Source organism: Excalfactoria chinensis, chromosome 4, assembly GCF_039878825.1.
Source record: "Excalfactoria chinensis isolate bCotChi1 chromosome 4, bCotChi1.hap2, whole genome shotgun sequence".
Classification (NCBI taxonomy): Eukaryota; Metazoa; Chordata; class Aves; order Galliformes; family Phasianidae; genus Excalfactoria; species Excalfactoria chinensis.
Window position 1 is genome coordinate 22,469,817 of NC_092828.1, and position 27,088 is coordinate 22,496,904.

The following is a 27,088-nucleotide window of genomic DNA, read 5'->3' on the forward strand; positions in this document are numbered from 1 at the left end:
TTCCCAAAACATGACCTGGCTGACCAAAACTGTTCAACAATGGACAAATGCATCACATGAGTAAAACATGAGATCAAAATAGAGAGGTGTGTGATGAAACTGGACTGAGACAAAAGAAGGCGCAGAAGTTCGGGAGACAAAAACTGCAACACTGATGAGCTGGAGGGAAGACTTGACATGAATAGCCTAAAGAAAAAATGAAAAAATGGAATTAGGTGAAAGAGGATAAGAGTTTTGATAAATTATCTAAACTTTAGCAGCTGAAATAGAAAGCACATTTTATATCTTGCTCATCTTTCTGCTGAATAACTGGAGAAATTTAGCAACAGCCTAACAGTGGGTGGAAAGGGAAAAGGGGAGTCTGATTTAACATTCTTCTATCAAACTTGAGAGACTGGGAACATGGTAGAGTTATCTCAGTCATGAAGAGTAGAGAAAGGAGAGAGACAGAAAGCAAATTAAGAAATATGATGTTTGTATAATGTTTTTTGTTTGTTTGTTTGTTTTTCCCTGTACGTATAGAAATAAGTAATAAAACTAGGAATAAAGGCTTATTTTATCTTCCCATTTCCCACACCTGTCAAGCACTGACTACAACACAGTACAATAACAGCAGAGCAGTATCTGTTCTCAATGAGCAAGGATGGGGATAATTCATTTTTTGTGTCATGTATCACTCACAGCTGTCTGCTGTGATTGCAAAAGTCAAATTACCCCATCCTACATTCTCACTAAGCCAAATCCGTTTGGGAAGCGTAGGACAGAAAGTGGGAGTGTTAATAGCAGATAAATTGCTTCCTGAATATATTCGGTTCAAAATGGGGATTTTAACAGCCTTGCCTGGAATCTTGTACTATTGTAGGTATAGGACCAATTCTCTTGTACTGCTTATTCAAAGTATAATGCACAGTAGTTTAATTTTGTTATACTATAGTGAAGAGTAAGAAAGGATTCACAGAAGCTAGAAAATTGGAGGGTAATAAAAAGTCCACAGAAACTGAGGGTAGAAGGGAGTTAGAGGTAGTTTACGGAAGCAAATATGTAGAGGCCACTAGAAGAATGGGACAGTAACAAGCTAGGATTAGAACAATATGGGGGATGGGAGAGATAAAGATAAGGGTTTCAGAACAGATCGAGGGCACCCAGAGAGGAGGTGATAAGATGTTTACAGAGCAAGTTAGAATTGTCTCGGGGTCTACCCCTCCCACAGGGTTGAAAGTTTACAGCGAGGAAGATGATGAGCCTTTATCCCACGACCACCAGGAGGAGACCCCCACTTCTCACAACACATGCGCAAGGGGGAGGGACCATATGCTAAGGGGTTCTCAGAAATATAACGAAAAGGTATATGAATTCCAGGAAAATTGTTGATTATGTATTAGTTCTGCCTATATCTGCACCAAGCTTTTGCCCTATGGTGTGCATGTTAGGAGGACTGATTCCCCTTGCACCCAGCATATGTGCACTGCTGAAATAAACATACCTTCTCTATATCTCTCGGACTATAGAGTTTGATTTCCACACATCAGTAGAGCTCTATAACACCTTGTATTTTTCTTTTCTCTTCTCTTTTAGTTAATATGGTGTATTCTTAAAAAAACATCCAAATGGGTAATATTCCTGAGCAAAATTCAGATGAAAACCAAATTATTCAAAATGCAGATAAAGGAGAATTTAAAGGATTAACCATTTGTGCCAGTTGGCCAATGCTCCCTGCTGTTCTCCCAGACACTCTGAGATTATCCAAAAGTACATATTCTGCAGTCTTTTGCTCTATACAGAATTTGATCAGGTATATAAATATAAACAAAATGCAAAATAAAATAATGTCTGATTCTTTAGTTTGAAGAAAATTCAGTGATGATCAAATCTCTCTTTTCTATTTCAGTTCTCAATGCTATTTTATCTATCATAAATATAAGTGCTTTTTCACACATATAGTTGCGTGGCAGTAGCGTTGAAATAAGTAGGACAATTTTTCAAAACAAAAGACAGAGACAGAGCAATCACTTTTTAAATCCTAGCCTTTTCAACAAATATATATATATTTTCAACTCAAAGAGAAAAGTCACATTTCTGTGGAATCACTGAGGTTGAATCATCTAAGATCATCAAGTCCAACTGTCCACCTACCTTCAACATTGCCCACTAAACCACATCCCTAAGTATCACATCTAACAGTTCCTTAAACACCTACATGGATGGTGACCCATCATCTCCCTGGACAGCCTGTTCCAATGCCTCACCATTCTTTATGAGAAGGAATTCTTCCTGATATTTAATCTGAACCTCCCTTGGCTCAGTTTGAATCTATTCCCTCTAGTCTTATCGTTGTTACCCAGGAGAAGAGGCTGACTCCCACCTTGTCAAAATCTCTTGTTCAGGCAATTGTAGAGACCAATAAGGTCACCCATACACCTCCTCTTCTCCAGAATGAACAATCCCAGTTCTCAGCCACTACCCTAACACTTTTGTTCTAAATCCTTCAATAGCTTAATTGTTCTTATTATTTTTCTCCAGAAAAGCTCTGTTTTTTGTCATAGGTTCTGTTGATTAACACAGTAAGTGTAGAAAATTGCTATGTCTTCCACTCCTTATAAACTGCAGTTGGACAACATATTTTACTTGAGTTCAGCATGTCTTCATGCATGAAAAATACTTTAAATGCTACTGGTCTTGCTGCCCACTTAAGACATTTCTTCCCAAGGAACCATTACTTGTCATGGAAATGGCTTTCCTGGAAATGGCTGAACAGCTGCCTATTTCACTTTCACTGAGCATGAGGCTTTTACTTTACCTAGTAAGCTGTCTCTATCTCAACATGTGTATTCTTGTATTTTCATATTTTTAATTTTCTCCTGTACCCTGCTGTGGAGGGGGTGTGCAAGCAGCTGTGTGGTACTGAGCTGGCTGCCAGGCAGGAACCTCAAGCTTATTTTAATAGCACTTCAGTCCTTTAGCAGATGAGAGTTGGTGCTCTCTTTTTAGGGGCTGTCTCCTATTTCCATGAATTCTGATGCTGTCAAAACACCTTGCCAGAGAGTAAGAAAAAACTCAGTAAAATCGCCATAGAGTAGTCCAAAGACCTCAATATCCTTTTGTGAGTGTATCAAATGGTCACCACTTCTTCAAAGTTTCACTTAAAGTGTTATTACACTTCTAGTTATACCAAAACACAGCTGTACAGAAGATATTTTGCTTTTCCAGTGGTATTAAGTTGACTTCATTTACAAGAATTTGAAAAACAAAGTGAAAGATGAAGGCTGTCTGAAAAATGTATTAGAATCTTATTTGGTGAACAACTACAGCAGTATATTTAGACATAATTCTGTTCTGTAAACTTTTCTCCATCTCCATCCTGAATGTGTATTTAGAAGTATTCTACTAGGATGACTTACTTTGTTGACAGCATAAGCAGTACTTCTTTTTTTTTCATAGCATAAGTTGAATGAGATTTGATTCAAAATATGTATAAAAGTGTCCAGAAAATAGAATGACTGAACAAAAGAATCAATTATATTGATTATCAGCCTGCAGTAATGCCCTTTTTCTTCTATCGAAGCTTGTATTTTCTGAACTTATTGTTGTTCAGTGACTCAAAAATTTTAATTGATAGTGCTATATTACCAAACAAGTGTAAATTACCATGTAAATATATTTGAAAGATACAAACTCTTTCTTCTAAAAAGGAAGTGAATCATAAAAATAAGAAGGTAACTTATAATGATAGAGTAATTTAATATAAGAAAGTATAAGTGAATTCTATTCTGTCAAGAGTAAAATAAGTGTTCAGAAAAAAATTTTCTCTTGAGAGTTTTAGGACAGGAAGGCTGAGGAAAAAGAAAAATGTATTGGAATAGAAAAGTTTAATAAGATGCCAAGTGTAATAATTGAAATTCCGTTTTTCACTGGATATACAAGGGTACAAAATAGTCAGTTGCTGTTGATCATGTGATTACATTTACAGATTCTATTTCATTACAAACTGTATTTGGAATTCTACTACCATTTAAAAAATACAAACAATGCAATCAAACCTACTCAAATGAAACATTACATTTGACACTTTAATCTTCTAAAATGTAATCAGACCTCTGTTTTTGTTTGCTTGTTTTGTGGTTTTTGTTTTGTTTTGTTTTCCTACATTGAGCAAACATATGTGCATACATGAATTAATTCTGCAAAGCCTTAGTGGTCCCCACTTTTTGTTTATTTTTTTCCTTCAATATATCCTAGTCCCCTTTAATCAAGACAACACCACGTATGATTTGATTTCTGGGTTATAACCCATTAAGGGAATGAAATGAGAACAAAAGTATCCCTTGCATAGTACCACTTGCATGCCTCTGGCTCAAGCTCTTCAATTACACACAACTACCTAGTATTTTCCTGAGAAAAGGGGTGTTACTGCTGGAAGTCATCACTCAAGTCATAATAGATCCAAATCAGAAATTGTACCTGCAGTCTTACTGGCAATCAGAAGCACCAGTTTGTTGCACTGTCAAATTGCAGTTTCACTTAATGACTGAGAAGTTTTTAAAGTAGATTCAAAACAACCAAAAAAATGCTTTGAACCTAGAACAAAAGCTTGAGGACTTTGCACACCAAATAGAACCATGAAATGTACTTGTATCATGGAAGGAAAACTGTAGCCCCTTGGATTCTAATTCCTCCAAATTATAATTTCTCTTCATCGACAGTAAACTACTGTGTACAGGTAAAAATATCTTTATTACTAGAACTTCACTATCCTCTCTAGTTCCTTGAAATAATATTTAAATAAAGATGATATGGATGAATTAGTATGTTAAACAGAGGTACTTAGGATACCTAAATGTAACACAAATGCAATAGGTAATCCACCTCTGAACTGTTAACTTTTCTGGTCATCAGCCTTGGATTATTATTTTTTCCATAGATTACGTTTTTTATTTTTCCTCCAAGGTGTTCTATTTTGTAGCATGTATAATACATAATTTTCATTGGTAAACTCACACTTTTCCAGTATTTAATGTCTGGAAATTGTTATTACAAAAAAATTACAGCAACATACTATTTTCCTCCTCATGTAATGGAAGCTTAAGAATATTAAAAGAAGGCACTCTTGCACTTGTACTATAGTGTGAAAAGATTGCAAGTCTTAGTAATTTAAAAGTGAAAATTATGATTTAACTTTTAAACTTCAAATTAAAAGAAGCTAAAGGAAATACTGTTCATAGTCATAAATAATTTTATGTAAGGTACCCTTCTGAAAGCTAGATTAGCTCTAAGGTCTTTTTTAAAAAGCTGAAAAGTTATAACATCTTAACTGGAAAAATATTTCATATTTTCAACCCCAAAGCTCTTTGGTTAATAGCTTTCTTTGCCAGATTCCAACCCTGCACGCTTCTTACACAGGCCTGGAGTATGCAAAGTATCCTGGCTTCATAGAATACCTCAATGAATGGGGAGCTCTGATTTAGGTTCCTAAGATATATGCATTACTTTAATAACTGCTTTAGAACATGCTACCACTTCAAAGTACAAGTTACTCTTCTTTCCCTCCCACACCAGATGACATAACATAAAGGAAAACTAAAAAGTACTATTGCTGAAAGCACCATTTTATATCTCTGATTTTTTTTTCATTAATTTACTTTTAGACCTGGGGGACAGCTGCCTAGATCACAGCCTTTCTTAGAAACAGTGCTGTCATAACTTCAAAAGTAGCAAAGAAGCTTTGAACTGTAGAAACAGTTATTTCCTTAGCAGACCATAAACAAAGATGAGGAAATAAAAATTATTAGAATCCATAACACATACATACACCTGTTATTATGAGACAAAAGTCTCGTAATCTGAAGGTCATGAGTTCAATCCTCACACAGGGCACCACTTGTTACCCTGTTCTGCTATGGTTCAACCACCCCCTGCCCTTAAACTGGTGCCATTACCTTCCCAGGGCCATCAGCTACACTGCCACCACTGTGATGGATAGCAAAAATGGTGTTTATTGTGGTGTAGTTAGCACCTTATATACTTCAATTACTTCTTTTACGCCCCTTGAGCATACTGTGCAATATGTGCCCAATTTACATCACAGGGTAGGGGACAGAGCAGGGGGGTCCTGCCACATCACAGCCCGAATCCCCACTAATGCCTACAATATACACCATATAAAAACATTTTATTAGGGACTTAAACAGCAAAATGATTTTAACTACGTGCACACTGAGCAATTTGTTGCAGCTGTTACATCCTTTTAATTAGCCATACACTAAAAGAAAGCCTCACAATCTTCTTGAATCAATGCTTCTTGACCTTGCTCTCTGTTGCACAAACCGTAGAACATCCTGAGTTGGAAGGGACTCATAAGTATAATGAAATATTCATCAGTAAGGCATAAAATCATCCTCTACTAAATCACCATGACTCAGCATTTTCTCTCTTACATCCTTTACTCATCCTTTTCTATCCTGGAGACTTTAGCAAAAACTTCTGCAAAGTCATCTTTTTATCAAAGCAACACTATTTCTACAGAATATATTGTTTTGAACGTTTACAATCAATTTTTATCAAATTCAGGTTTGTATCTCAGAGTCGCTTCATATTTATTTGTTTTTATTTTTGAAGAGCGGGATTTATTACATCTCATTTTGACTATCTGAAAGTTCATAATTTATCTATGCTAGTTATATATTTCTCTTGAAGACAGTGGAAGAAGGGGAACTTGAGTCAAGAAACCGTTCAAGTTATAGAGATAGATATACAAGACCTGTCTCCATGGACTGAGAGAACATAGTTGTTAGATAATGGATAGCTATCTTAAATAAGAATTTATCTGGTAGGTAAAGCATTTCTGTTTCTGTCTTTCACTGAAAGATTTCTGGATAAATCTATAAAATCTAACAGGAAACTTTGGTCCAGGTTCCAGTTAATATTATCTGCATGAAAAGAGAAAGTTCTAAGACAGAAAGAGTCAGATGAAGACACATTTAGCTCTCTGTTTGTTTTTTTTTTTTGTTTGTTTGTTTGTTTTTTTGTTGTTGTTGTTGTTTGTTTGTTTGTTTTAATTATTACATCTTTTTGGATTTGGGACAATCTTTCTAAAAACTCCACAAAAGCCCTGTTCCAGTCCTAAATAGGATAGAAACAACACAAAAATAGAGTTATGATTCTAACACATTGTCTGCACATTTGGTTTAAATACATTTTTTTGTCAAATGCAAAAATCCTGAGATAAATTATTGGTGTTATATTTTAAAATTTTATATCTTATTCTGCACTGCCTCATATATTGCAGTATACCAGATTATTTTTTGAGGAATCTCTTACCACATTTTTTTTTTTTTTTAATTTTTTTTTTTTTCTTTCCTACTTCCCTTAGTATGGGCAGCAGCTATAGTTTCTTGCACATCACTTGAAATTCAAAGATCCTCCTGGACTTCTTCCAAGAAGAAAGGACATCTCCAAAGAAAGCATCGAAGTGTATAAAAATACATTCATTGTGTACTTGAATTCATCCGAGGACATCCAAAGAGAAACGGGTCACCTGAGTTTATTTTTATCTAGCATGTGGTCAAGTCTATACCTTATTGAAGTCAATGGTAAGTATCTGTTTACTCCAGTGACACCAGGATTTTGTTCATACAACTCAGCACTGTATCTGAAAGTCTTCCAGTTGCAGGCAGCATGAAAAAGTTACAGAAGTACACTTAGGGATATAACTTCATAGTAGCTTCTTATGATAGAATTTATACTACAATATCTTATTTCAGCAGGATGTGAATTCTCCCTTTCCCTCTCCCTCCCACTCCCCATGACTCACACTATCTCTAAAGAGAAAAGATTCACTTAGAGTTTAAAATTCCCTAACATTAACTTTTTTATTCTGGGGGGAAGGAGGAGAGCAAAATCATATTAGAAACGTTACAGACAAGAAAAACAATTGTTTTGTCAATTCTTGTCAGTTTTGTACCTTCCTTTTCTGGGAAAGAATGCCATCACCAGTTTAAGAAGGGTGTTCTCAATTTTTCTTTCATTACTGGTAAATAAAAATTAGCAAAGGTAGCTCTCGTTGTGAGCCATGCGAGACTATAAAAATACTAAACTTCAAGCTTACAAGAAAAGATGGAATTTGTTTTTTTATACTTATAGTCACAATGGATGAAATTCAATTTCTCTAATGATTAAGCCTCTATAAAATCATACACTATCATTACACATTAGTTGTAAATATCTTTTTTACCTTACCGAATTCTCTAAACACAATATAATCTTAACTTCAGTAACAAGACTTGAAAACAATGTAGTACCTATTTTTCTTCCATCCAACTGATGCTAACAGAAAAATGTGACGTACTAGCAGTACTCAAAACCTAGAATGTTTCTGGTCACTGAACATGTCCTATAAAAGCCAATAAATAGCCTTGTGCACATGTATTTGCAGCATTTAGTAGTAGTTAACATGGAACTACTTGGCCAAGATATGGACTCAGTGGTCCTTGTGAGTCCTTTCCAAACTATGGTAGAGGAATAGAGATTCAGCTGGATACTCCATGATTTCACGATTCATTCTGACTGGGATGAGTAATTACATAGATGTCGCACCTGAACCACCAGTCAAGCTATGGCAAACAAATCAAAGTGGTACCACATATATATCACACTTTATTATTATTATTTTTTTAAAGTAATTGAACACAATGGATTTTTTTTTAAGTTGTTCTGGAAATACATAGATGCCTTTGCAAGTTGATTTATATCTCCGTCTGAAATCCAGTGGGATAAGGACACTGAGCTTTGTCTTGTATTCACATTCTCTCCCTGTATACTGTAGATGAATTTCTGCAATGGCTATGTCTAAGGATAAATCATTCAAACTGCTGTCTTGTGGCATGGTGTTTTACTGATATCTCTCTTGTTACTGCTTACTGATGCTAAAAGAATAATAACTTCAGTGAAGTGCAAGAAAGTTAAATTGTGCCTAAGAAAAACACTCTAAGCTTAATGCTAGATCACATTAATAAGAGCAGAGCAATCCTGCCAGTGGCATCACCAAAGGCATGATTTTAGACAGTGAAAGGGAGGTCAGAATATTCCTTACTAGCAGCAACTAATCCCTTTTAGAATATTGAATTGTGGAGGGGTGTCATGCAATTATCAGCTCTCTACTATGCTAGACATACAGCCTGGACTGGCTGGCAAAGCTGAAGTTAAAGCTAAACCTTTTATCTTACACTAATGAATTCTGGGTTTGATTGCTGGTGGTTATGAAACCATTGTTCAAAATTCCATGAATAATTCAAAATATGATTTTGTTTGCAGCAAGAAGCCCAGAGGAAAGAGTGCCTGAATTGCTTTTGTAATTTTCCATGAAGCACACCTGACTTTACCAGGAGATAACACAGAGGTAGGACTCACAAAGAGGTTTCCATGTACTCTAACCGTACTGCTACTGGGGCTGAGTATTTAGCATGAAAATTCAGAATTACCTCAATTATGTCATCCTTGGTTTCAGGGTTGGTGTGATCCTGCTCTGTTCTTTGAATGGAAGGTACAATCCCATTCTTTGAAAAGCACGTTCTAGCTTTGCTGACTAGCTTACTTAGAAAGTATCTGTCTGAAGAGGTATCACCATTGTGCTGACATCTGAATTCTCCAAGAAAGTTACAATGAAATTTCCATGTTGTAGCTCTGTAACCTATTCTAGAAGGAAGAATCAGGAAAGGTCTTTGCAGTAGGGCTGGCACTTCTTGCTCACTTCCAAATAATAGTGTGAATAAACCCCCTTACATAAGGTGATTGTGGAATTGGAATGGCATATATTAGATATGTTCTGGGAACAGAATGTATATTGGACAAGAACATGCTGCAAAAAGCTAAACTTCTGTTTCTTAGTGGCCTTCTGGGAATGCACATTAGTGCATGATACAAGACAGCTCTGAAACCCATCCAGAAATAGGCTCCTTGTACTTCTCCTTTACATCATCTCAGCCCAAAGGGAGGATGGACTGTGAAATCTAATCTCTGACTCACAGAAGGGCAGACATATGCTGGCTGTACTACACTAAAAATATTGATTAAGCTGAAAAAGATCATCCTTCAAAATGAAATTCTTTACCTGTACAAGCCAGAACTGCTTGCAAAAGATTAGTGCAATTAAAACAGATATTCTCTGTACAGATGCAGCAAATTACCATCTGCAACTTCCTGAATCATGAAAACAGGGTGGTTTATAAAAATTAACAAAATAAAAATATCCCTGCAATGAGGCCTTTTCATTGCAAAATGTAATGAAAGTTTGATAATAGAAAACCTGTCAGTACACATAATGAAAAAAGACTGGACAGAAGGATTATATTATTATACAAAAAAAACCTACAAAGCTGGAATTTGATGCTTTGTCAATTGCCATATTTATTGACTTTAATACATCAACATTGCCTAGTTAGAACGGGGGCAAAGATATATAATTTAGAACATCAGTCTATAACTGTTTCACATAAGTATTCTGAGGGATCAATTACATTCTTTTTTCTTCTTATTATTATTCTAGTCTTCTACTAAATCAAAACTCTCTTCAGATTATATTCCCACAACAGAAATATTTTAGAATAAGAAAATTAAGATATGAGGCCTGCCCTGTTCTTTCTCAAGAAAGAGTGTCATAGAATGCTTTGGGTTGGACAAAACTTTTAGCATCATCTAGTTCCAACCCCCCTGCTACAGATAGGAACACTTCCCATTAAACCAGGTTGCTTAAAGCCCCCATCCAGCCTGGCCTTAAATACCTCTAGGGAAGGGGCAAAGAACAAGGGAACAAATATTGTATGTGATATTCATGCAAATATATCTGTGAATTAATTCAAGGCTCCATGAAGCTGAGGTACATATCCCCAGTGGAAACATTTTTCTATACATTTTGGAAAGCATAAATATTTATCCTTTTTTGTTTAGGTCTCAGCTTTTCATTAAATATTTATTGAAGCAAGGATCTAAGAACCTAGTTCAGTAATGGATTTTCTCTTGACTTCTCTCAAAGTCATTTGAATTTTCTTTTTTGGAGAGAATACTTTTGCTTACTGGTTAACTAGTCCGCAAGATTAAAAAAAAAAAACAACTATTGCCAATAACACTGATGTACTTCAATTGTTTAGGGTGTATTTTGATCTCTATGTCTATCTTCCTTATATGTTTATCCATTTCTCATATAATAAGAGTAATCCTACCTCAAATTTATTGAAATATGTGTTAGTACTTTAAGATGTTCTTGTCACATTTTCCTTGGTTTCAGATATCAGATAAGTTTACAGTTAATTATTTTAGTGCTGTAGTCAAATGTAAAATACACGAAGGCAAAGAAAATCATGTTTATATTGAGTCTGCATAGAAGTAGGATGCAAATTGTTTTACAAAGAAGTGGCATACACAAGAGATCTTCCTATCAGAGGCTGATCATTTTAGGCAGGTTTCTGGTGAATTTACTTTTAATCTACTTAGCTTTTTAATTCAGGCCTGAATGCAATGTATCTAATTTTACACAATTAACAGAAGTGTTTATGTTAAAATTACAACCATCCTAGGTTTATTTAATATTTGATGGAGAAAATAAACACCTTCAGACAACATCCTAGTTCATCAGACTTCTCAATTTTAGCTTAAATCAGCCCATTCCTTTGTCTTCCTGGCACTGGGAAGACTCCAAGGGGACAATATTCCTATCTCCTATGCTTCACTGTAGTGGAATTATTTCAGGGAAGAAGTGGAAATTTGTCCAAGCTCAGACATGTCCAAAAATAAAATCAAATAAATATGCTGAATCTAGAATTCAAGTTTCTTAAAAATATTTTCTTTTGGTTTCTGGTTCATACGTTTACAAAAGAAAAATTATTCAGAACTGTACTGATATATTGGATTGTTACTTAGGAAATTGTTATAGACCCTTGTTACCATATCCCTCCTTCTCCAATCCACATTTCATGGTAGATCTTGTCATTTGATTGCACAGCAAATATCAGGTAGTGGCAGTGCAATTATATGATGATTACTACAGACATTACAAAGGAAGTAATGCCAGCATCGTTTACACAGCAATTACTCCTCGCCCTACTGAGCATTTTACCAAGCAATCTGCAAGAACATGTAATTATGTTATCATGAAAGAAAATTAAAACTACCTTCTCTACTTTCACATTCTTCATGGTCTCCTTAGGATCAGCATGTAGCAAATCTATATGTCTCACTCTGCTTCTGAAGCCACTCATTTCTGCCCTCTCCATTAAATTGTATACATCAGGATAAGACAGTGAGTTCCCTATCTTCTCATATTAACATTTACAAATGCAAATATTTGCATTTGATTTTTTTTAGGTAACCATTCAAGCATAAATAAACTACTGCTCATGCTCTAGGAAGACACAGAACCATTAAGGAGGTTTTGTTTTCTGAATAATTTCTGTGACAGGATTTCTGCAGCTTTACAAGAGATTAGTACCTTTTTACTGTAATTTCTGCTACTGTGAGTTTTGAAAACATTTTTGTGTTTGCTACCGTTATGCCTAGAATTTTTGTAGTTCACTGTCAATATATAAATCTTCCTCTTTGTTCTACTTCTGATTCTCCAGTCCTCTTAAATATCAAGGAAAAAAATATGTGGCAGAAACAGATAACATTTTGCTTTATGTATTTCTACTACTTTTCTGATAGTTAAACATCAACTTTGCTTGAGGCAAATTGAGGCAACCAATTCAGTATTTAGTGTAGGAGAAGGATAACAATGACAAGCCAGGAAAAAATAGAAAAGATTTCCCACTGAAAAATGACATATTTCCAAATAACTCTGTTAATCTTTACTTGTGCTCTCATTGCAGTCTCCATACCTGCCCCATAACACTCATCCAAATATTCTTCTGCTTCACGATGCTTGAAATGTTTGTGCAATCCAACTGCTCCTTGCAGGAGAAAGGACTAGAAAGAGCTACACTAAATGGAAAGAGAAGCTGAACAGGACTACCTAAAATTGTCCTTTGTTGGGGTTCTGCTTTCAGTACAAACTTTTTGTATGGCTGCCAACACAGAGTGACTTAAACTATGGGAAAGGTCTGAGACCCTTATTTCTTATATCCTTTACTACTTCAACATATTTTGTATTACAGTGTTCAAAGATCTAGCTTGCATCAACGTCAGGAAAGTATTCTAGAGACCATGATGTGCCAGGGTTGAAGAAGTTCTTAAGCATTTTTTTCCTTTGCTGACATTTTTCTTTCAATTTAAACAGGAACGCATTTGCTGAACTACTTCACTAGGATATGTATATGCTCATTTGCAGCTCATTTCCACCCCCACTAACAAGCAGCCATATGTAGCTGGAAACACAATATTCAAAGCAATTAACAAAGGCACCATTTCATGACATGATAACCCATCCTGACTGGAGCCTTTTACTCGATATTGGATTACTTGCTGAAAGACAGTTTTAAAACAAAATAAACACTGGCATGAAAAATTTCACTGTTATAGTTTTTCAAATGTAGTTATATACTCTATACCCCAAAGTAAAAAATAACGATGTGTGCAAGCGAATTTAGATACACAGCAGCTGAATTTCCAGTGGTGTTATAGTTAAGTTTATAAAGAGTCAATGTACATAACAACTACTGTGGGAGCCCCTCTTGTGCTCTTCTATGGATGACAGTGATATCTTTTCTAGATTTGTTGTCATATTTACTTGCCTTTTTGTAAAGTAAACAAATTATTCGGTATCCAGAAAGTTTCTAAAAGACTGAGAAACACAATAATTAGAGCACTCAGATTCAAACTTTGCATTAGAGAAAAATAAACATTGCTGAATCAAAATGCATCCAATTTGTGTATTCTCATTACATACATATGTACCTCATGAGAAAAAAGTTAACATTTCTGTTTTCAGTTCTCTTCCAAGATGATCACCTGATGTCTGAGACAAGCGTCTATTAGCAATTCTCTTATTTTAAGACAAAATATTGGTCCACTTTGGTTTCTCTTAAGATTGGGACACTACCAAGTAGGCACGGTTTAACACTTACTTATGTATCAAGGGAGGCTTCATTTCCCGCCCCCCCTTTACTACTACCAAAGGAACTGGCTAAGTGCTGCAATTACAGGCACAATTCATCTTTCTGTCCTCTTTGTTCACCTGAGAAAGCAGAAGATAAATGATTGTGGCTCTTTGTCAGCTTTACAGCACTAGGTCAGAGAAAGTGGGCTGCTGAGTGTTGGAAGCACAAGAGTAGAAGGAAAGGGAATATAGACAGCTAAACGCAATGAGCTGAGATCCAACACTGATCTTAACTTTTTTTAAATACATTTTGGAATTCATGAATAAGAACGTATAAAACCAGCAGTTTTAAATTTCATAAATATTCATAAATTGAACTTCACTCTGTATTATGAAGTGGAGAACTATCTCAATAGAGCCACTTTTAGTTCATGTTCTGCATGTAAAATAAATTTCATAGCTTTCTCTGGGAGCTTTGTTTCACTCAAAAAACCTCAAAATGAAAAAATCATGAAAATTAAAAAAAAAAAAAAGATTTTCTGTTACACAAGAAAGTGAAATTATTTCTCTTCCAACACAAACTAAGCAAGCAAATGAGTAAATGCAAGACTTAATAGTCAAGTCAGGAAGTCAGGTCAAATATTTAACTCCTGCTAAACTCAATCAAGATTAACCAGTGCTTTTTTTTTTTTTTTTTGCTTTTTTTTTTTTTTTTTTGCTTTTTTTTTTTTTTTTTGGCAAAAATAACTGCTTTCAAAAGAAATGAAACCTTTGAAGTTATGAATGAGAACAGAGTATTTTCCAGGAGACAAAGAAAAAAATTTAGTGAAATTTTCTACTATGAATTATAATACTTAATTGAATTCTAGCTTATAAATCATGCGCCATGTTCCACATCTTCATTAAGAGGTGATAAAGGAATGAATAATATGAGAAGCCAGAATGAAGAACTCATCAATACAGAATAATGAGATTATAAATCCTCAGTAAAAATTGTAACAATGCTCTACTTGGCAAGTGCCACCAGTTGGGAGGGTGTACTTCAACATACATCAATTTTGGATTAGTTACTGAAAAATTAAACTTTCCCTCCTTAAAATTGTAAAGTATCGAAGAACTCAAATCTTTTAAAATAATTTGCTACATCTTTGCATTTGCACCCCTCACTCTGTGGCATCACTCTGTGCAGAGTATGATCTGTTCTTTATTGAAACTATTATTCCTTTATTGCCAATTGACCTACCAACTCTAATGTTTTTGGACTCTTTCTTCACTTTCATTAGAGATGCTCATGGAGCCTCCATGGTTAAATTTGCTGGTGCTTTAAATCTTAGATTATATCCACATCACAGCTGTCAAACAATCAGAAGCATTTTCACAGGCAATATCAGGAGTAATAAAGATCTATAATATGCTGTTAAAAAAAATAATAGGGGGCTGCAATGGTGTCATTCAATCCATTTGTTGTACATCACTGCTATTCTTTGCAAAAAAAAAAGTCATTTCAGAGGCTTTGATAAAAAGAAAGTTATTTTTTTTCCCCTCCCCTACCTCTAATTTAACCATTTAAAAGCTTTTCATAATGCCCTCCTCTCCCTCAAAACACCTTTAAAATAACATTAAAAATAATGATATTTCAGGTTGCAAATCCCAAATATACTTGAAGTCATATAATCCTATTAGATTCAGTCAGTATGCAATTAAGTCTTTTGCAATATTTCCACTCAACCATACGACTATTTTAAAGCTCCACATGTTCAGAAATATATCTGCTCTTCATAATTATCCATTCACCAGCTACAACTACAAAAACTTTTGTCAGGATCGGAAAACAATCAAATTGGTGGCCACTTTATTGCCCAACATATTTCTAGGCCTTTCATGTTATCACATGATACAAATGTATACTCTGTTCATTCTCAACTGCTTAACTGATTAGTTCGTTGTGTGATAACAAAGAAATACCAAATGCTTGGACACAAAATATAGACTTCCTAATAGTTAGTGCTCTGTGGTCCTTGTGGCATAACATCAGAAATGTAGTGGCTTATTCAGAATGTGTTTCATTTTTGGCTACTGTTACAGTAGCATGGGATTCCAGCAACTCTAGACTTCACATCTGAGCTTGCTTGTTATTAGAAATTTGTTGTTTATCTGGTTATATGATTTTCTTCTTTTTTCATTATTGTTGTAAGCAATGGAATGCATAAAAGAAATGCTGACTTCTGAACACCCTTAGAAGTATAACAGCTGGTTTCACAACACTGAAGACTTTTAAACATATAATGAACTCCCAGTTGCTTCTTAGATATACCTTATTCCAAGTGCAACAGACAATTATAAAGGGATGTAAAAAGAGAAACTAAATAACATTTAGCTGAAAGTGGAGAGAGGAGAGAAACACTTCTACACACGTAAGCTTACCTCACTAATATTAATGTCTGCTTCTTGCTAGTTACAATCAATTTGTAGGTGATACTTCAAACTGTCTGGAAAACACAAAGAGAAGAGTCATTAGCTTATGCATGATATATAATGAGTGGTATGATCAATGATGTCTCCTGCTTTCATTTCATATAAATACTAATACTGCAATCTGTGGAATGACTGGATGTTGTGTTGAGGGACGTGGTTTAGTGGGAGCTATTGGTAATAAGTGGATGGTTGGACTGGATGATCTTTTAGGTCTTTTCCAACCTTGGTGATTCTATGATTCTATGATCTTATGTAAGATCATCTGAATGAATAAATGTTCATAAACATAAGTGAGGGGTACACAAGATCCTGATATATAACTTTATACCAACATGAAAGCGATAGTTTGATTCCCTACAGTAGATACAACACTATCAGAACTTTACTACTCCTAGAAGACCAGAAGATTTACTTCAGATGTTAAGATGGAAAAATATTATAAAACACAGTAACAACAGTAACAGATACAATCAGCAACTATTTGTCAGTTACTGATTTATAAGACAACTCTTTTTTGTTATTGTCTTAAAGAGAAAAAATGTGTTTTACTCCTTTCTCAAAATAATACATTAGGAAACAAAAAGAAATAAAAGGAATATCTTTTTACACAGAAAACTATAAAGAAAATAGGTACAAAGAACAGGGACTTTTTTTTTTTTTCTTTTTCTCCCAAGAAAGAGTGACTGAGATCTTCTGAGTTGAAGAGCACAAAGCAAAAAGTAGTCTAAGATAAACTACCCCCTTTAGGGCTCCCAGTGCATCCCAGGGTTGAAAGCAACGTGCCCCAGTGGAAAGTTCTTCATAAGATTACTCTTTTACTCTACATCGGTTCCGTTATACTGTATAATAAACAAATACAGAATTAATGTTTTGAGATCCACGTGCATCTCAGTTCAGATACTGAGAGTCATTTCAAAGTCATCTTTTCAGAACTGTGTTGATGAAACCACACCTTCTGAGCAAAATAAATGGTGAGTACTCATTTTCCAGAAATGAGAACTAGGTACTGAATCAGAGGGAGAACCATTTTAGATACATCTTGTCTAGTTATTTCTATAAGAATTCAAAATAAAACATTCAAAATACAAGGTTTATGGTGGCATATATAATGTTCTCACATAGTGATAGATTTCATCCCCATTTTCAATATTTATTTACTTAAAAATATATCATAATGTTATATATAGTTTTTAATTTGTATCAAATAAAATGTAACAAATTATTAATTTCAAAATGAAGACTATTCTTGCAAAGGCTGAATATTGTCTCCAGAACAAGTCATTACTTGTTACATTACATTTCTGCTTAGAATTTTTTTCCTATGTACATTTTGTTTAAAAAATTTTTTTAGTGTTGTTTGGAAGAAAAATACTATTGTGCAATTAAGGTAAGGGCTTGGCTGCTCATTCAACCATTTAACTGATAATTCTGAATTCAGATGGTTCTGCTGTTTGCAGAATAAAGGATTAACAAAGCTAAACAGGGAGGTAAGAGCTGTAGCCTTTATTTTAGTCTACAATATTATATTAAGATGAAATAAAAGTGTTAAATAAAAAAATGGCACAGGTCAGTCATAGTGCTGATCAGTGGTTTATAATTGGCTTAATAGTACTCAAATCCTGTTCCATCACAGTTACATAGCTTAAGCATAGCTAGGCAATAAAAGCCTACATCAACCAGAGCATGAGAAGATTATATATATTATATAACACAATATTATTAGGGCCAAAAAGCAATCACTATCTCCAATCTAATAAATTATCGGTGATGTGATTGTTCTTGGACTTCGTAATCCATTAACAAACAAAAACTATGGTAAAAGTGCTGAAATTCATTTAGTTGTATGTGAGCTACTGGTTTTACCTGGCAGACACCAGATTTTTAGCTGTGGTGAATTTGGTGCTTCATTAGAGTTAAGCAGAGGCTTTCTTGTCCTGCTAAATCTTCCCTACCTAATTTTAGAATCCTCTTGCATTTATTCACACAGTGCTCATCAGTGTGTGAAATGAAAGCATGAACTGATCAGGATGCAAAAGTGAGGTTCCTAGAGTTAATTATAACAGGGATGCTGAACACATTTAAGAACGACCGCCCAGCCTGCTCAAATGAGCTACTAATACCTCACTGACAGCTGAAACAGGAATGACTGAAAGTGTAGACTGGATGGTATTTACTAGTGCCAGGCAGATATTAGCAAGACACTTAAGAAAAATTAATTTCATTTTGATAGGGTGGCTGATATTAAATTGTATCTTTAAGCATGAAAAGTGAGCTCATAGAAGCTGTGTTTTTACTGAAAAGATGTATCGTTTAAAAACAATATATTAACCTACTGAAATTGCTTACATATAAACTGCAATTTTCTGTTTAATAATTAAAATCCATGCTTTCATTTGCAGTTATATTACCTGTCCATTATGAATATTGGTGCCTTATTGCCTTAAAGGCATTTTGAAGCCATAAGTGGACATATCAGCTTAAGTTCACCTGGTATGCCTAAATAAACTGTATCACTTTCATACAGTCAGCTCTCAAAGGGACTGTGAGCCACACATGGAACCAGGAGTACAATGAGAGGAAAAACATGACAGCATGCGAAAATGTTGTAGCTAAATGCTCCATTAGACATGAAATCTTCTGGAAACTCAAAGTCTGTAGGAAAGATTTAAGCCATACACAGTGTACTGATAGGAAGACAATCAGAAAGTAGCCTAATTTGCACTGATAGAAAGTTCCAGTGCACTGGAGACATCTAGACAGACAATTGTGCATGCCAAACCAATTTTGCTGGAGATGGGACTTAACGCAGTAACATCAGACATGATTGAGAGCTTAAGCTCCCATTTGAAATGGAGTGATGGGCTCTGATAGAGTAATATATAGCTATTCTGCAGCACTTAGTAAGAAACATTATGTAAAATTTTGTGGATATGATGATGAGAGAAAGTAGAATACAGACTACCACCTCATCCTCTAAAGGTTTCAAAAATGCTCTCATGCTGAAAGCAAATTCTGAGTTGTTTCACCAGCATTTGACAAGTAGAACAATGTAGGTAATAAAATTATGAAGCAATGGAGAATAGATTATATGTATAATCCTAGAAAATTGTTTAAAAATTATCATAAGTTTGAAACTGTATTTTTAAAACATGATCATATATCCACAAATACCTGTTTAAAGTTGGTGATACACACCTACAGTACAGCTGCTGAGATAGAAGACAAGTTCAATTCAGAAAACTTCTAAAATTAATGAAAACTTCTTCAGAGAGTATCTGTTCCAGCTTGGTAATAGCCACAAAAAGGTAATATTATCCTTCAGTTTTGCGCACCATAACAGCTATGTTACTCTGGTATAACAATACAGATTTGTAACTAAATAAACTAACAAAAAAGTAAAAAGATTTTTTTTTTTATTTTATTTTTTTAAAAGTAACAGCTAAGGGTGCATCTCTCACTGCATCTTGTCACTCATATGTATGGGACGAAGAATTGTTGGAGAGAATTTGGAGGAATTATTCTTTCCAGCATGCATTAAGGGCAGGGGTAATCATATGCAAGCTGTTGTAGGCGTTAGTGAAGATTCAGTAAACTCCAGTACTGAGAATCATAGAATTACTGAGGTTGGAAAAGACCTCAAAGATCATCAAGTCCAACCTCAGCCTAACCACAGTGCCCTAACTCTAACAATCCTCTGCTAAATCATATCTCTGAACACCACATCCAAATGGCTCCTAAACACATCCAGGAATGGTGACTCAACCACCTCCCTGGGAAGCCTATTCCAGTGTTTAACTGCCCTTTCTGTAAAGTGTTTCCTAACTTCCAACCTAAACTTACCTTGGTGCAACTTGAGGTCATTTCCCCTCGTCCTGTCACCTATCACCAGTGAGAAAAGACTTGCACCACTCTCACTGTAAGTGCCTTTCAGATACTGGAAGAGAGTGATAAGGTCTCCCCTCAGCCTCCTTTTTCCCAAACTAAACAGCCCCAGCTCCCTCAGCCTCTCCTCATAGGGTTGATTCTCCAAGCCCTTCACAAGCCTTGTTGCCCTTCTCTGGACCTGCTCCAATACCTCCATATCCTTTTTGTAATGAGGTGCCCAAAACTGAACACAGTACTTGAGGCAGCACCAATGCCGAGAACGGGGGCAGGATGACTTCCCTAGTCCTGCTCACCACACAATTCCTAAAACAAGCAATGATGCCATTGGCCTTCTTGGCCACTGGGCACAATGCTGCCCACACTGCTGCTGAGATTATCTTTCCTCATTCTGAAAACAGGAACATACTGATTTTCACATTCTTCTCTGCTGTGAGATTTCTCCTTTTCATTTCTTTCTACCTACTTATATCAGCAGACAGGATGTTTCTCTGACATGGTTACACTCCTTCTCTGCTCCAACAAAGCTAAAATAAAGTACATTATTTCCAGTACTCCATACTACTTCTTTTTTGGTCATCTTTACTAAAAGGATTGATATGAACTCACATCTGTTCCCTGAGAATTTTACTCATCTAGCAGTAGATAGGACATCTCTCTAATGCAATTCTACTTATTTAATCCCACAAAACTAAGATAGTGCTCATGATTTCCAATTTTCAGTGCTTCTCCTTTTCCTTTTTGTCCCCTTTTCTAAAGGAATTTATATTAATGCAAACCTTCTGTTCTCTGAGCTTTTTCTTGCTTATGTATATATATATTTTTTCCCCCCTTCCATTGTCTTACTGATCTTGATTATTTTTTCCCCCTATTCCCTACCACTCATAGCAATTTTCTTATGCTTCTGTAGGTTCCAATCTCTATGTTAATAAAAATCACTCACTCCCCTTCAACTAAAGTACTTTGAATTGAAATTGAGCAAACAGTAGATGCGTTATCAAGGTTAGGTTCAGTTTTGAGATTTTCCTCTTCAGGTGTAGGAGATATGTTTACTCCTGGTTAATCAAATAATTTTTACATCCTCCTATAATTTCCCTAAAAATAACAAGGAGAAAATGAATAATTGTACAACTTGCTCCACACAAGCATATACTTACCCTCCAAGTGGAACGTAGGGGAGAACTAGTAATAAATTAGTAATAAAGTAGAAAATGGATAGTAAGATAAAACCTATTTACTAAGGCAGCAAAAGAAAAATTGAAATAAAAATGTGATGATAAAGTTCCAGAACACAATAACTTACTATCCAATGCTCAGCTAGCAATTCAACTGCCATTAGGGAAACAACATTCAAATACCTGCCCTCTTCCTCACAGCTTTATGGCCCTAGGTTTAATTCAGGCCACCTGTCCTGGCTCCACCCTGCCATAAAAACAGTGGCTCTTACCCAGGTGTGTGACTATCACTCATTAACAACTAAAAGAATTCTGTGCTAATAACACAGTTTTGACTGAAACCAGAGTAAAAACCATGTTCTACTGAGAAGTTTTACAGAAGTTCAAATGTTTGAAACATGAACTTGATAAAAGCATGCTCACAATTTTCAAGTATACATGTAAGAATGTGATTCTCCGAAAAATGCATATTTCCTTAAACATTTGAGCAAGTAAAGATTAAACTATTCTTGCTTACTATTTTCTTTTTTTCTTAGTACCTTCTTTTCATGTTGGTGTCCAAAAAATGAAATTATATTGACATAAAAGGTTTCCACAGATCTACTTAAACAGATTTTCTTTCAAGGAGTACTGCACAGTAGTATTTTGATATTTTAGTTAGATGAGATTTGTATTTGCATCTTGAAAATTAATACTTTGTTTCATTTAGAAATATGTGCATGAAAGAAATCAGAATAACTACTACAAATTCACAATTGTTTATTTGTGACTATTTCAAGCAATCAGGCTTTTTTTTTTTTTTTTTTTTTTTTTTTTTTTTTTTTTCCCTAATGTTGGATGGAAACATTTTCTGAAGTGTAAATTTGTGCACAAGAAAATAGACATTCCCATTTCAATGAAGTTCTAATTTACTGAGTTTCAAGATAAAAGCAAGGTTGGAGCTTTATTATAAATGATGTCATTTTTCAGAGTTTAAAATACTAAGGGATGTGGATTCAAGAAATGCAACAAGGAGAGGATGAAATTAACAAAATGTTTTTTAGAAGTATAAAGAAGTACATGTTTTGAAGTAAAAAAGCAACAACACAAAAATATAGTTTGTATAACAACTTCAGTGTGATTAATGGAGCTTGGTATACTGCTTTACTGAAAATAGAAGATGTACTTGTCATATTTTCTGATCTGCTAATTCTGAAATCATGGCTAAACATATCAGATAACTCTCTCCAGTTTTTATTTATCCAATTTTTATCTTTTACTGGAAGCACCTATGTCAGCTGAAAGAACACAGCTACTTTTGCTCCAGTTAGGAATACTTTTAAGGTACTTTTTACCTTTGAAGAGAAATGAAATGTTGTAAGTTTATTTAAAAGCAAACAGGTTTCTAGACATAAAAATGGAAATGTGATCACCTGCATATGTGTAAGTTGTACATAATTTACATCTTAAAAGTCTGTAATCCTCTGACTGCTCTTATTGTTTCAGATATAAAAGTACAACCTCATGCACAATTAAATCATACAGAGAATACATTAAGGGCTCTAATGCTGCCTTGTATGGCTTGTGAAATAATGAACATGTTCTGCTCACAGCCTTGGCCATTATAATGTTATTACATAGTCATTAAATTGAAGCTGTTATTTCACTTCTAAAAAAACTGATCAATATCCATTACCATTCAGCGATGGTTGGAGCCAAAATGCGATTATACTGCAAATGAGCCACAGACAAGGTAATGATCCCTCCACTTCAATATATTTAAAGGCATTCCCTAAAGCAGATAATTTCCTTAAGCAAAAGAGCAACTTTTCTATCGTCTCCAATGTAGGTGAAAAAAATATGCTTTAATTATCAAGAACCTTACGTAATATGGTTTGTAATGAAATAATAGTGTCCCAGGCAAAGATAACTACTTCTTGATCAATGAAATCATTTCTAACTTCCACCAAGTTCTGTAAGTTCTGCAGGTTTACATGCTACATGAGGCTGAGCTTTATGCCTTACCAAATAAATTTAGCAATTGATACAGGCTAGAAATCAGTGTACCTTAATGAGATAAATTTTAGTTTGTCCAAAAATAAAAACAATAATGAAGGGAAAAATGTCTTCAGAAGGATCTTAGTGTCATTTCCACATGAAACAAAGGTAATTTTGTTGTCCCCTTTTTAATGATTTTTAAAGTTCTATTTGAACCTCCTTCAAATTGTTCTTGGGTAGTTCCTCCAAAGGTCCTTCAGTCTCTGACCTGATGGTTCTTCTCTATCATCCACTGGTTCTCTCTGAAGTGTTTATTTATTTATTCTTTCTTTATTTTAACCTGATATCCTCACATGACAGATGTCCTACATTACAGATGTCTGCATCTTCTGCACTTCATTATGGTACAGAATACTGTGCCCCATTCTGGTCTCCTAGTTGGACAAAGATAGGGACCTTCTAGTAAGCGTCCAGCAGAGGGCCACAAAGATGATGAGGGGCCTGAATTGTCTCCCATATGAGGAATTGGTGGGAGACCTGGGACTGTTCAGCCTTGAGAAGAGAAGTCTGAGAGGAGAACTGTTTTTATCTGTTTCACCTGTTTTTATCTGGTCTTGTAATTTTTTTATTAAAGCAAAAAGCTTCACAGTTAAACAAATTGTAAAAGTTTATTAATATTCTTATGAGGTATAGCACAGTACTATACTAATATAGTATTTTGGCAATATAGTAATATAGTAATTAATATAATATTAATATGGTGTAATACATTAGTTCAGCATATTTTATCACTTTATCTCAAGTCAGTTTTCCATTTCTCATTTGTTTTTCTTCTTAACTGCTGGATTTCATTCACATTATTTTTTGAGACTGGCTGTTGCTTTATCATACACATACCATTCTCAGCTTCTTCCAAATTGCTCTCCTAGAATCAGAATTTCTTTTTCTTTTATTATTTTGAACTCAATCATCCGTGAATGAATATATTCTAGAATACTAAGAATACCGTAACCCTCATTTATACTAAGTAGTTGAAAAAACATAGCCTTACTTTTAATAATGTATTAACTATCTGGAAGGAAAAAGGTCTAGCAATTATGACTGGATTACATAGGGAATTTTACATTAAGTATAAATGTTTCCAGTGTCTAAAAGAAAACTTCCAGTGCTAATGTAAAAATATTGGAAGTCTAGTAACATTTCTTTACACACCTACTTGTTCCTGTGAGACTTTGTTTCTGTTATACAGTTCAGTCCCAGTTTCTCAGTAAGATCAGAAAGCCTTTTGGAGTGTCCAAATGTCAGTATCTCTGCAAATGTGGTGAAGTAAAGAGGCAAGTTGTAACCATACGTATCCATTAAGTAGAAGCTACAAGATAGATACATCTGAAGTATTAAGTAGAAAACCCCTATTGTTTATAGGCTGAGTTCTGATAGCATGTCATGGTTTTGTAATTTTTGCTATTTGCACAGATAAGAAGAACTACGTGTCCCAGAGGACCTTGCAGACAGAGAGAGAAATATGTCACGGAAGTGATGCTCACTCTCTCTCTCTCTTACTGCCTGGCAGCAAGTGTGGGTGTGCTTCCAAGCCATGCACCTTCAATTTCAAAGTAGGCTTCTCGATCTTCAGAAAACTCTCTTATTTTACTCGATTTATCAGCCTCAGTTTTAATTAGATTGTATTATATTATCTTGCATTCCAATATCATAGTTAGTAAAATAAGTTTTCCTTGCCGCTTCTCTGTTTCCTTGAGCCCGGCTCCCATCTCCCTACCCCTTTCCCTTTTTCCTTCCCGTTTCTGGGGTCAGGGGGACCACAGACCTACTGCTCCCCCTGTCATGGACCTGGATTGAGCTAGATAACTCCATGACATAGATTTGCCACCTCCCCCCCCCCCCCCCCCACCCCCCCCACCCCCCTTCTTTTTTTTTTTTTTTTTTCTTTTTTTCTTTTTTTAAATGAAAAGCGATGAACTCAGCTTTTTCACAAAGGCCATGTTTCCATCCCATTTCTTTGAACAGGTCATCTACAGTTTCTCCTTGATCTAGCCTGTTCTTTTTTTCTTCTAATGAAGTTTTCTGTCTGATCAATCCCATTTGCTGTCTCTTACCAGATACAACTGGGTTTTCTCCATTATTACCCGAGTCTTGAAAGAAATCTACAAAAATATTCAGTGAATTATTCCCAAACCTATTCTCTTTAAAAACCTTGAATAAAAACTTTTCTAGATAGGAAGCTGGTGTTCTATGACTACTGTGTATAAAAGCCTCATTCTTCCTTCTACTGGCATTACTACACCGTGTCATACATCATCTCTTGTCCATAAACATATTCAACATATGTTCAGTTGCCTGACTTGGTCACCACCACCATCACTGTTGCACCACAGACTTCAGTGGGAGCACCATAAAACCATCCAGAATTGCAGGAATTGGCTGAGGCAGCTACGGTGTATGCGACAGCGATTTCACTGTTGTGTTACCCATGGTAGAATGAGCTGACTCAGGCATGCCTGTTATGCTGCTTTCCTGCCTCTGATTGCTCGTTAAGCGTACTTTCAATTATAAGTTCCTTGGCAGAACTGTGTACTCCAGTGAGAACCATTTGAGTCCATGGCTACTCTGAGGCACAATAATGATATCAATAATAAATAATAAACAACAGCAATAACCTTGCATCGTCTGGCAGCTCAAAGGCATATTTAATGCAAAAAATAAATAAATCAGCATTGTGAACAGACTCTTACAGTCCCTTCTATACTACTGTATTCTGCTTCATTTAATGTGAAGTATGCATCCCAGTCTGACAGCCCTGATAGCAGAGCTGTCAGAAGATTTAGTGGAATTGTATGATTTTCCTACTCTGATCAAACTGAGAACCTTCTTGTCTTGGCAAATCTGTAATGAGGTTTTGAATGTTGACAGAAGAAGGGCATGGTAGGGAGAGGCACAGGTCATAAAAACTAATTTAATGAATATTATCATTCTTATTAGGTTGTGACGTGTTGTTTTTTTTTTTTTCCCTTCAGTTGTTTTTAGGCAGTCTTCTAGTCTTCATTTATGTGTTCTATATGGATGCACTAATTACATCTCAGCTTTCAGAGATCTGAGGATTGTGCTAGTAGCAAAACTAGAAGCTCCTATTTTTAACAACTGTTTGATCAATAATATATTGCAGATGCGCAGCCCATAGTACGGTGTTACAAACATGCACGTGGGATGCCTTCTTACAGCATCCGCACTGTGGTAACTCACTTTGCAGTGCCCAGTGCTTTTTACACCAGATTAGAAGCCTGTAGAAATCTTGCTATTTAACTGTGTGACTGCTAGAACAACAGCATAGCATAAATCACTGCAGTACTGATAATAAACCAGTAAACAGGCAAAGCCTGAACAGGAGAAAGGAAGTGAGATTTTATTTTTATTGCTTGAAAAGAATAAGTGTACTGAAGTGGTAAAGATATTTCTGCTGTTATTTCAGCCCTGTGTAATCATTGGCTTTGGCTGAACGTAATAAAAATAATAACAGAAATAAATTTAAAAAAAAAAAAAAAAGAAA